General features: G+C 35.0%; 1 pseudogene; it reads left to right on the plus strand.

Annotated features, from left to right (window-relative positions):
• Nucleotides 1–2,962: 2,962 nt before the first annotated feature.
• On the plus strand, nucleotides 2,963–11,575 carry LOC136419056 (ATP-dependent helicase brm-like; annotated as a pseudogene).
• The last annotated feature ends 1,934 nt before the right edge of the window (nucleotides 11,576–13,509 follow it).

The raw sequence follows: 13,509 nt of genomic DNA on the forward strand, positions 1-13,509 counted from the left end.
GCATATTTTAGGTCGACAGAATAGCGAGAAAACCAGAACCCCAATCGATTACATAGGGTCCTACCAATACAAAGAGTCTGTCTGCCTGTCTACTTAGAGGTATTCGCCAAATTTATGGTGGCGCCGACATACATATGAGTTATATTCTACTATAATGGATGTTGTAGGTTTTGGTTGGTGGGAATTAGTGACTGAAATTCTTGGATTTTGAGCTTTATTGCGGTGATGGTAACAGGTTGAAAGTTCGAGCGAATCTGTCGATCTCACACGGAAAAAGTTTTCTAACTAATTAATCGTCTTTTGTATTTCTATCGCACCGCTATCAGTTTTATGGCCGAAGCGGCACCCTTTGATCCAGGCTGCTGATACAGCGTTTGCCTGTAAGCCTCTGGGATAATATGACATATGTAAGTATACTATATTACATATTATATGTATTTTCTCACGTAAATTGTAAAAATGCTGCTAATACTGCCACGAAATTTTACTTTTCTATCACACTTACAAACTGTAATGTTATGGTCTCTTGATCATCGTAGATGAATAATTCCAAAATCAATGTGGCTTCATTTTCACTGTCATCAAATGCCGTTATATGAGTGTTCTCTAGACCAAAAAATATTTTCCCATTTTCGTCTGAAATGTATAGCGACACCCTGATATACTGTTACGATCACGTTTGCCAGTTCATCAGCCCCTCTTTGGTACTTCACGACCCTGAAACTCGACATCTTCTTTAGTAACTTGGTCTTATGTAAGTATACTATATTAGCATCTGTCCAAATATTTGATTGCCTATATTTAATATTTTGTACAGCATGTCCCACAAGGGCATCCAGCACCCCACCAGGGCATTCCACCTCAAGGCTATCCCTCTCATCCACAAGCAGTTCCTGGCCAATACCTGGGTCACCCTACCCAACATGCTGGAGCGCCAGGTTATCCAGGAATGCCGCCACAAGGACCGTATCATGGTCATCCCGGATATCCACTGCAGGGTAGACAGGTAAACAGGTTTTTGATTTAGTCTTAGAAATTAACATCAACTTTGTTTTTGTTTAATCGTGTATTCTGTATATTAATTGTCTATTAGGAATCTTTTATATGAGAAATATATAGTAATTATATATAATATAATATCTCATGAACTGGAGTGGGAATGACCTCTACTACAACTATTTCTCAAACTGGCTTAATCGTAAAAAATTTAGTCAGAGAAATGTCTTTATTTTTTTTTAAGAACCCAACCTCTCCTGGATCCTAACAGCACCTACCAGATCCTCAAAGACAACTACCAAGACCTCCAGGACCGTCGTCTAAGAAGTTAAATGTCTTGCAAAAAGCAATTGAAACATTGGAGAAAAAGGTACTTTCATCGACATGATTTTATGCTCATTTTAGACTGTCTTATTTATATATTTTTATTGAATATGTTGTACAATATTTAGACATTTTTTGACAAATACAAGTTTTGGTACAATTTGCATTGTAAATACCAAGAATAATTTTTTAGGGTATGCAAACCGACCAGAGATATTCTGCACTCTTGGCTTTGCGAGCACGCACAGCACAAGCCCAAGTTAATGCAGTATTTACTTCCTTTCAAATGAATCAGCTTCGTAATCAAATTATGGCTTATAGGTAGGTGTCTGGCTCGAAATCAGCCGATTTCGAACTAAGTGTTAATGGCTCTACAGAGTGAAAGGCCTGGGATGGAGCTGGGTAATTTCCCATTCCGCCGACCAGTCCTTTTCAACAGGGGCGAAACGGGGACCAACTTATGCAGGAAGCATCGAAAGCTCCGGATAAAATAGACGACTACCTGATTATAAAGTCACTAGAAAGATTTCTGTCAGCACAATTGTATCTTCGAATAAATCAATACAATCCAATAAGATCACGTTTATTTATATAACATTTTGAAACAATTAAACGTCTGAGGTTCATTATTTCTCATTAATGCTTTATACCCAATATTTGAAGAGGTTAAACGTTGTTCTTTGTCCGAATACCAAATTTTTGAATTTTTGCAGATCAAAATAAATCCGGTCCTTCTCAACGAAGACCAGGTAGTCAGTTGGTAACTACCAAACAAGCTAGGATTACCACTTTGCCTAAACCATGCGGTATTGATCCCATTATGCTGCTACAAGAGAGGGAAAATAGAGCGGCTGCTCCTCGAATATCTGTTAGAATTGAGCAGGTATAGTAATCTAATAATCATTTTGCAACATAGGTTTTTATTTTAATCACGTTTGAGATGAATTTAGATTTAGAGCTATTTTGATAGTGGTGTGGTGTATAAAAATATTTCCCCAGGTGAGCAATCTTCCTTCGGACATAAGTGAACAAGCTTCGTCTTCACGCTCAAATTGAGCTGCAAGCCCTTCGTCGCTTAAACTTCCAACGGCAACTGGTGGGTCCAATGGAGGAAGCTTGTTTGATTCGAAATTCGCAAAAACAGTTGTATTCCGCGACTCGAAGATCAAACTTTATTCCTCTAGTGTGAAGTCGATGGTTGACTGGATTTTCTTAAAGAACCATTCTGAAGTTTACAGTCTCAGAGAAACTGCTTTCGAGAAACAATAACTCTCACTTTTTACTTGATATTTATTGTGTTCTTCTGCTTAATATTAAAGAAAGAGTTACTATTAACAAATGAGTAAATTATCAAATTTGAGTTAGCGGATGAGGTCGAGACCATTCGCATGGTGTCTCAACCTAACTACCTTCTCAAAGTTCATCTAAAGTTCCAACATACATTCCACACAGAAACATAAATTAAAATTATTCGTTCCCACGCTGGAATATAAGAGTTATGTGATTACCTAGACTAAATAAAAGATAAATTCAAAACGTAGGGTCGGACACAAAATGCTCGCACTTAAAAGTTCTCTTATCACCGCCAGACTAAATCATAGACTTGGTGGTGACAAATTAATCGATAAAAAAATCTTAATATATGAGTTCATTACTAAGGTCCAAACAGCAATTACGAAATGAAATTCTCAATTGCATCAGATGAAATACCCCACGTTAGAAACCGCTGTAAATATAAAAGCGTATAAACGTACGAAACGTCAGGGTTTAAGAGAACTACGGAGAAATTGGAGAAACATTAAAAATTAGAAGCTGAGAGAAAATGCAGGCAGAAGAACCAAGAATTCTTGAATTCGGTACTTTGGTACGCCAAAGAATTCAGGGAATTCCATAAAGCAACGCAGGCGAAAATTTGCAAAAGTTAATAAGGCAATACCGAATTATCATGCGAATGCAGGAAGGGAACAGAAGAAGGAGCAGGAAAGAATCGAAAAGGAACGTGAGATGAGAAGGTCGATGGTTGAAGATGAAAAAGAAGAATACAAAAAGCTGATTGATCAAAAGAAAGACAAACGATTAGTACTCCTTTTGTTCCAAACTAACAATTTGTCAGTTAAACAACTGAAATGGTGCGGCAACACAAAGATGAATAAGTGAAGAACAAGGAAAAAGGAGGAAAGACGCAAGAAGCGCCAGCTTCGCATGCTTGAACGGGATGGGAAAGTCACGGTTATGGAGGTTGGGACAGGAAAGAAGCTAAAAGGAGAAAATGCGCTAACATTCAGAGATTTGCCGGAATGGATGAAGACACATCCGGGTTAGGAAACGATAGATTTTGACGATGAAGGTAAGTGTTTTTGAAGATAGAAAATCATAAAAACATACATTTAATCTGTTTAGATGATGGAAACGATGAAAATGACGACGCGGAATCGAGAAACTATGAAGATAACGAAGAAGACGAGAGCACGAGAATAATTAAGAAGGAGAAAGTCTAAGACGATGAATACCAAAAGAACGCAAAGGAGGAACAGACTTATTATTCCATTACTCATACATTGCATGAGATCGTAACTGAACAAGCTTCTATTTTAATCAATGGAAAGTTTAAAGAGTATCAAATTAAAGGCAAGTTGATATCTGAAGACTCGATTAACAAAAAGATAAATCTGCATTTTTTTAATTGAAATTTTCATTCATTCATTCAATTCAGTTGTTCAGATCAAAATCTAGACTTTCAAAGGATCCGATATTTTTGTGAATAATATTAATATGTCGATTTCCTTCTGAAATTTAAAATAGCTTTGTAGAAAATATTATTAGATTCGTCCTATTTCCTGATGGGATTCCAAATTAAGTCTATATACTATTAAGGCGGGTTTAACTTTTTCTTAACTTCAGGTCTTGAATGGATGGTTTCGTTATATAACAATTTGAGTGGAATTTTGGCCGACGAGATGGGTCTGGGAAAAATAATTCAGATTATAGCTTTGCTCACTTATCTGATGGAGAAGAAGAAGAAAGTGAAGGCCGTTTTTGATTATCGTATCATTGTCAACAATGTCGAATTGGATGTTGGAATTTGAGAAGTGGGCTCCATATGTGCAGGTAAGGGAATAGTAATTACGCACATATGTTCTACTTATATTTTATCTGAGACATTTTTTTATTGGAACAGATTATTGCCTATAAAGGAACTCCATGTATTCGTCAAACGATCCAAAGCCAAACGCGTGCGGCAAAGTTCAACGTTTTCTTAATCACATACTACGAACACATTATAAAGGACAAGAGCGTGTTATTGAAAGTTTTCTTCAAGTGCATGATCATTGACGAAGGTCACAGAATGAAGAACCATCATTGCAAGCTTACTCAAGTTTTGAATATCCACTACTTGGCACCCCATCGTTTACTTCTCACCTGAACCCCACTACAAAACAAATTGCCGGAATTGTGGGCCTTATTGAACTTTTTGTTGCCGTCGATTTTCAAGAGTTGTTCGCCTTCTGAACAGTGGTTTAATGCTCTTTTCGCCACCACGGGAGAAAAGGTAAGTGGAGCCTAGGATTTCATTAATTCTTATATTGTTGAAAATATATTTAATAAAAGTATCGATTAAAATCTGCTTTGAAAAACACAATCTCAAATTATTACCAAATTTTTAATTAGGTGGAACTGAACGAAAAAGAAACCATTCTCATCATTCGTCGTCTACGTAAAGCACTTCGCCGTTCTTATTGCGACGTTTAAAAAATGAAGTTGAATTTCAATTATCTGAAAAGGTGGAACATACATATAATCAAGTGCGACATGTCTGGGCTGCAGCGAGTGCTTTATCAGCACATGCAAAGCAGAAGAGTGTCATTAACAGACCGATCTGAAAGAGGCCACGGCTCCAAGGACAAAGGTAAAAGCACAAATTATTGGAAAATCGAATCGTGCTCTTTGTCATTTGAATGAATGAGGATGCCGATGTTAAAAGTAAAAATATTGATTAAATCTAGGTTAATAATTTTTTATCAATGTTAAGTGGATGTAATAAAATACACATTAACGAAACAATTTTCCCACGTCGATATAACTCGTATACGTTTTGAAGTAAGGTAATATCTCCCATAATGTCTTAATTGGCTTTTTCTCATAGAAGGATCAAAAGCATTAATGAACACCATAGTCCAACTAGGAAAGCTCTGTAACCACCCTTTTATGTTCCAAAACTTTGAAGAAAAATATTGTGAGCACTTTGGTGTTCCTGGTGGTATTACCAGCGGGCCCGACACTTACAGGTAGCTGTCCTATATCTTATATTGTCTACTGACTTGTGTCTTAAATTCTTAGAGCTTCCGGCAAGTTTGAACTACTCGATAGAATTCTGCCTAAACTTAAAATAACCAATCATCGAGTGTTGCTGTTTTGTCAAATGACGCAGCTTATGACCATTATCGAGGACTATTTGAATTGGAAGGGATTTAAATATCTGCGTTTGGATGGAACCATCAAAGCTGGTAAGATCGTTGTCTGTCTCTATATCTGTCAATACACGTTTGTTTTGATCATTTTCAGTGGACAGAGGCGATCTGTTGAAGAAATTCAACGACAATAATAGTGAATATTTCCTATTTTTGCTGTCTACTAGAGCTGGAGGATTGGAGTTAAATTTGCAAACAGCTGACACTATTGTTATATTTGATTCAGATTGGAATCCGCATCAGGTTAGTTGTCGCGTCTTATGTGTGTCACGAACGTTGGGAAATTAATTAATTTAAAGAGTGAGGAAATGCTTAGGTTTATGTATTGAATAGAATTCTGCAGGGCGACCGAAGTGCGGCTCTGCAATATGTCACAAATTATACCAAACAAGTTTTTTTGCGGTTCAAAATTGATTTTTTTTATCTGGATTTGCAAGCCCAACTTCGGGCCCGCGCCGTACCGGCCAGCAAAACGAGGTGCGCGTGCTTCGCTTAATGACAATCAACTCTGTTGAAGAGAGAATTCTGGCTGCCGCCCGTTATAATTAACCACCGACGCGAGAAAGTAATTCAAACCGATGTGTTTGACCAAAAGTCCACGGGCACCTAGTGACAGCGGTTTTTGCAGAGCATATTGCACAATGATGGCACAGATTATGAGGTTCGACCAAGGTCTTTTTAAATCCTATTTCCGGCAATATTTTCGACGGTTTTAGGAGGAAAATGAAGTGCCCGATGATGAAACTGTGAACCAGATGGAGTTGCAAGAAACGAGGATGGGTTTCAATTATTTCCAAAAATGGATATGGAACGAAAACTTGAGGAACTTAAAACGGGTAAAATAGGTTGATCCAAGAAGAGGAGCTGCCGGGATTGGTCGGTGAAAGTAAGTTGTTCGTGCGCAGAGTGATAGGGAACATACCCGTCTGTTTCTATTCAAAATCAGCAGTTGAAATAATGTCCTTTAAAATCTATAGAGACGTCGCTTATACCATATTCCTTGTATTACTCGGTAAAAAGAATTCTTGCGCCCTGGATCTGATTCAATCTATGTTTGTAGGATTATGATGAAGTTGATACCTGGAAGTTCGAATATGACGACATCCTTATAGGTAGGGGCACTGGGCAAAGGAAAGAAGTACATTATGCCGATAATTTAACCGAAAGGGAATGGCTAAAGGTACATGACAATTTTATGACAACTCGCCATTCGCTTAATAATTATAATAATTCTCTTGTAGGCTATAGATGAGGACGGTGATTACGAAGAGGAAGGAGGAGAAGAAAAACTGAAGCAAAAGAGACGCGGTGGGAAGAGGGACGAATCGGATGAAGAAGAGGCGCCTGTGTGAAGCGCAGGAGGAAAGTTCCGGGTTTGGCTAGTGAGGCCAGAATGAAGAAGAAAATGAAAAAATTGATGAACGTTATTGTAAATTATACCGACCGGCGAATAGAAAAATTGAGGAAAGTACACGAGCCAACAATTATAATTGGGAACTTTTTTTTCTAATCATTCTTTATAAATAAACGGGTCAAATTTTACGTCTAACTCTCATACTGGCACGATTATTAGACACAAATCTCAATACAAATTTTTGAATTCACCGGTATATTACAGCAAATTCGATATAAAATACCGTTAAATTATAATTACATATTACATTATTGCATAGCTCGTAGCCTTCTCATACCTATCTAAACTTTCCAAACGTTATTTAGAGACGAACAACAGTCGAGTGAACAATTCATGAAACTACCTAATCGAAAGAAGTATCCGGAATATTATTCCATTATCAAGAAGCCCTTGGATGTCGATAAAAACATGATGTATACAGGGTGTCCGGTAAGTCGATACAATAATTTTAGGGGGTGATAGATTACGTGATTCTGAATCGATTTAACCAAACATACCTACATACCAAGTGTTACAGTTTTCCTGATAATTCAGTTTTTAATATTTTTTAATTTAACCGTGCTCTTTCACAATTGTTGGAGGGTAGAAGAACACCAAGCCTTTTAATCACAAAAATGTACTAAACTTTTTTATTGCTTATAGATAACTGTTTAAATTATTTAATGGGTAAAATCTAAAATGGCTTTGTTACCTACTTAGAACTACATAAACATGATCTTCCGAGGTTGTAATAAAGCGAAGAGTCAAATTCAAACATGGATTTAATTTAAACGCTTAGGTGTAGGTTTATTCAAATTTCTTAAAAACTTCCTTAGGCAATAGTCTTTCAGTCATGCTGAAAATATTCTTAAGAAACATTTTAAAAAGGAGAGAAATTAACTTTTTATGTACCCGAGCAGCGCATTCACCAAAACGTTATCTATTAAAAATGATACTAAAAATGAAGATATTTGCTAAAAACGCAAATCTTTAGAAAATACATGACTTATTAAAATACCAGAGGATTCAAAAACTAAATATTTATTTTAATAATTTTAAAAACGAATTTAAAACTAAAATGTAAAAAAGAAATAATTATGAGTATCAACTTTATAATTATGAACTTAATAAGAAAGCTGATCATAGAGAATAGTATAATTAATTATCTTTCGTTTTTAAAATGTGACCCTCTATTTCTTATACACTTGCGTGCTCGTGTTCGCATTTGAGTTGTAGTAACTCCTAATGAAATATTTTGCTTCATTTGTATAAATGTTGCGTCGATTCTTTCTACTAATTGTTCCCGAGTAAAAATTGGTACCGCATAGACCAATTCTTTTGCTCGTCCCCATACGTGAAAGTCAAGCGGTGTCAAGTCGGGGGACCTCGCAGGCCATAAAATCGGTCCATTCCTTCCAGTCAAACGGTTGGGAAATTCCTCATTTAGAAACTCCCTTACAGCAACTCGATAATGTGCCGGGCAGCCATCATTTTGGAAAACAATATTATTTCTAACGTTTAACGGAATCTCGTCTAAAACGTTGGGAAGGGTTCTCCGTAGGAAATGCAGATAATTATCTCCGTTTAAATTATCTGGTAAGTAATACGGTTCAATTAAAGTGCTACTTATAACAGCTGCCCAAACATTGACGCTAAATTTTCTTTGAAAGCTTGTCTCTTTTTTTTAATGAGGATTTTCTCCAATGTTACTCCAATAATGGAGGTTATGGAAATTGGTTATGCCTTCGCGGGAAAATTTAGACTCATCTGTCCATAAGATGCTTTTCAAAAAATGCCTTTCTTCAATGTCAGCATTTAGGATAAATCGACAAAAGTTCATTCGTCGCACAGTATCACTTTCCTCTAAATCTTGTACGGGTGTGTAATGATATGGATATTTATTTTCACTTTTTAATACTGACCAAACTTTCGATTTAGATAGATTAAACTGACGGGCCAACTGCCTTATACTAAGTATAGGATTCTCTGCCAATACATCCAATATCTGTTCGTCAATTTCAGGGAAATGCCTGTGGTGTTCATCTCGCGCCCCGGGTTCCTGACGATTGACACTCCCATATTCACTTATTCGACGATATGTGTTGATAAAAACTCGAATGTTAGGAAGCCGTCTTTCAGGAAATCTCTCTTGGTAGAACCTTCTAGCAGCGGCAGCATTTCCATCAGCTCTTCCATACATAAATAGAATATCAGCATATTCCGCATTTGAAAATGATGACATTATTAAAGGTTTTAAATAAACATCTAATAACAGTACTCTGGCTAAGATGGCTTAAGATGAGGTTTGACAGTTGATCTACACTTGTAGTCACAATGGCAACTAAAAACAATTGTTTATGATTGAAAGACTATTGCCTAAGGAAGTTTTTAAGAAATTTGAATAAACCTACACCTAAGCGTTTAAATTAAATCCATGTTTGAATTTGACTCTTCGCTTTATTACAAGCTGGGAAGATCATGTTTATGTAGTTCTAAGTAGGTAACAAAGCCATTTTAGATTTTATACTTCACATAATTTAAACAATCTATCTATAGACAATAAAAAAGTTTAGTACATTTTTGTGATTAAAAGGCTTGGTGTTCTTCTACCCTCCAACAATTGTGAAAGAGCACGGTTAAATTAAAAAATATTAAAAACTGAATTATCAGGAAAACTGTAACACTTGGTAAATAGGTATGTTTGGTTAAATCGATTCAGAATCATGTAATCTATCACCCCCTAAAATTATTGTATCGACTTGCCGGACACCCTGTATATTGATGATGGCAAAGTAAGGCCCACCTTTTATATTTCTTTTGATGGCATTTCCGAATTTATTGGTTTTTAGTGCTCAGATTTCAGCGATTTGGAGCGAGACTTTACGCTTCTATGCTAAAACGCTCGAATCTTTAATGAGGAAGCGTCGTTAATCCACGAGGACAGTATCGTTTTGCAGTCGATAAGTGTAAAAACATCGAGAAGTGTCGAAGGTATTTTGAATTTTACTGTTTTTGAAACATATTCTAACTTAGCAATTAGAAAATGCAATTTCACAAAATTTGTATGTCTTATTTTTTCCAAATATCCCTACTTTTTACTGGAATTTTTAACTAGATTACCTATCATAACGTTGTGTGTTAGTTTATTTCGTGTCGTTTTTAAAGGTGTTTTCAAATGCAAGAGCCAAAATTAAAGTCGACAATTCAGACGATGAGGAGAAAAACCACTCAGATGATGATGATGATGTTGATCCTACACCCGAGAAGAAGCGAACTAGCAAAGAGTCAAATGAAAAGAGAAAATGGGGAAGACTGAAAAGAAGTGCGAAAAAATATATTTCCGATGAGGATGATGATGATTAATGTTTTAATTGAAAGGTGAGACGTGAAGCGCTTTAGGTTCTGTCATAAACTCATTCACATTTTTTCATTAACGTTTTCTATCTTCAAGAAAATAATGGTGTTCTAGAAATTTTAGTGTTCAAGGTGTATTGTCATTGACGTAACTGAAGGATTTATTAGTAAACCACTATCATTGATTTTAAATATAAAATCGTTCGTTTTGTTACTTTTTAAACTGTTTCATCAGTATTTTGGAGGTGGTAAGAAAATGTGTTATAGATGAACCTTAATTTTTACTTTTCTGTCTTCTTTCAATTATTAGATTAATTATATTTTTTAATAATTTAATAGTTTTACGAGAATTTTAGGTTGATTATTATTAATTGTTGTCCATCAACGTTCTTTTATAAGCGAACAAAATTTCTGTAGTAAACCATAACTTTCCTAAGCGTTTCCAACTCGTATAAGTAATCTAGGAATAGTATCATTAGACCCTAGCTGAAGTTCCTAGCCACTACAGTCTTATGTAATCTACGACATTAGCAAATTTTAGTTGAAACAAACGAAAAATGTCAAACCAAATGAATGTTTAATTTCTGTGCCCAAAACTGAGTCAAAATTTATTCAAAAACTTGATTACTAGTAAGGTCCCTTCGTCATACTTTGTTTTTTTAAACTTTTCTTCCTGTTACTGTAGAATCTTAAGTAGATAACGATTTGAAAAGAAAATTGATAGATTTTTATGATGGGGTAAATACTCTGTCTGTAAAATTGATGTAAAAACTGTATTTGTTAATGAATTAGTATTATATATAATTTTGCCCTGTTTTTAATTTTGATTGCTTATGCCTCAACCACAGACTAAACAAACAAATTAACGACAACTGATTTTAGTTAATGTTTTTATTTAGATACAAAAAGTTAATTATGATAGTATTGACCTTCCGGAATCGCCTGGACTGTTGGAATTATTGCTAGAAAGCGAACAAAACATAATAATATTATAACTAGTTCCCATAATCAAGCACATATGTATATACCCTTTATTGTTTAGCCCTGTATTAAATAAGAATAAATCACTTGTCGTAAAAGATAGAGAGTCTGTTTATTATCTTGGCTGGAACATAAAATGCAAAAAACGATTCACCTATCGGTCTGTTCTAACATAAGTGTGAAGAGAATGATTGAGGGTTGTGAGCGTGGGAAGAAGGTAGAATGGTACATGTCAATTCTTTTAAAGATAAACAGATGCACTCGGGTGTGACCCTGATGTATCTTTGGTATGGTGATTCATTCGATTCCTGAAAAGGATAGAATAAAGTTGTTTGAGAACACGTGCGTGTATTTTATTAAAAATAAAACCTACCCTCTTTAACAATAAATATATTTGCATACTTACAGAGTGAGTATTTTTTCGTGCATTGTGAAGGGATCTTTGAAACTAAAAGAGATAGAGAATCGGTTAAATGGGGAAAGATTTGCAGTTTTGTGAGCTGAGTTTATAGGTATATTTGAAGTTTCACAAAATAAGTCATGGCTTAGTAGATATTTACTAAAAACCGAAATAGATCAAAAATCTAAAACGTCTGTAGTTCCCTTATTATCGATGGTATGAAAAATGTGTAAACACAAAAGTTGTAGATAATTGTTCTACAAATGTGATAAAATACATAACTTTTTAAAATGTATTTGTTTCAGAGATTGACACAAACTTATCTTTTTTTAAATAGGAATCATATTAAAAAGTGGGCCTATAAAATAGCATACTTCTTCCCCTTTTTAATGATATAAGGCTACTCGATATACTTATCTTCAAAATTGTCAAAATTATAGCACTTAACTGTTTTATTAAATTTTTCTTAGTCAGCTTTGGAAACAATAAAATTCTCAATTAAATGTAGTGATAATTTGACAATTACACAAGTTTTTAAACATTTTGCAGTTTTATTTAATTCATTGTGACTAATTTATGTGTTTTTTTCAATATAAAATGAAATTTTCTAATTTAGAGAAACGCGATATTGTAGTGTTACATTCAGTGTCATAAGAATGCAGTTAGGGCGGCAGAACAGTATTTCCTCCAGAGATATTTTCATCGTCGGCAGCTTCAAGATTTTCGTGAAAAGCTTCCCTACATTTCAGTGATGGAGTCGCAATTTTTTAGTCCTTTGGATTATGTAGTGAAATTATTTCGTCAAACTGGCAGTGTTCAAAGGAAATCGGGAAGTGGTAGACTAATTTAGCGAACCCCAAAACTTGTTGAAAGTGTCAGGCGAGTAATGGAAATAGTCTGCAGGCTGAAAGAGACATGTAGACGTATTTACAACTTTAATTAACCAACACACAAGTCCGTGGAGTCTTGGAAAAGAATATTTTTAATAAAATCTGACTAATAATAAATGTAAGCAGAGTTGTATTTTGAAATGAAGTTAGGTTGGTTTCTTTATGTTCGAGATTTCGCAGAACATGTCAAAGACATGCGGGTTCTCGCTCAAATAATTCCATGGTCTACTTGAGCTGAAATTTTTTATGACACATATTTCAATGAAACCAAACTAGTAATTAATGTTGTGAATATTTAGCTTCATCCACTAAGTCTTCCAGTTCCATATACAAGGTGTTTCTGAACGTAGTACCATAAATTCAGCTACGTATTCTAGGTCCGAAAACATGACGAAAACTTCATATAAACCTATATCGAAAAACGCTTTGTTTTCGAAATACAGGGTGTGAAAAGTTGGTTTATGATTATGGTTTTTTATAAATATTTTCGAAACTATTCGAGATTAAGTAATGAAATTTTATACCTTATTGCAACTTTTTGTGCTCTTTCTGAATTTTTAGAAGGAAATTGCTACATTTTAGCAGGGGCGGATAGCACGGGGGGGTAGTGCTTAAAAAGTGTCTATACTTTTTTGTACTTTATTTTATTGGCGATTTTATAAGAAAAATATTAAATTTGAAGATTTTTACACAAAAAAGGTA

Source organism: Euwallacea similis, unplaced genomic scaffold (genome assembly GCF_039881205.1).
Source record: "Euwallacea similis isolate ESF13 unplaced genomic scaffold, ESF131.1 scaffold_63, whole genome shotgun sequence".
In the NCBI taxonomy this organism is placed as follows: Eukaryota; Metazoa; Arthropoda; class Insecta; order Coleoptera; family Curculionidae; genus Euwallacea; species Euwallacea similis.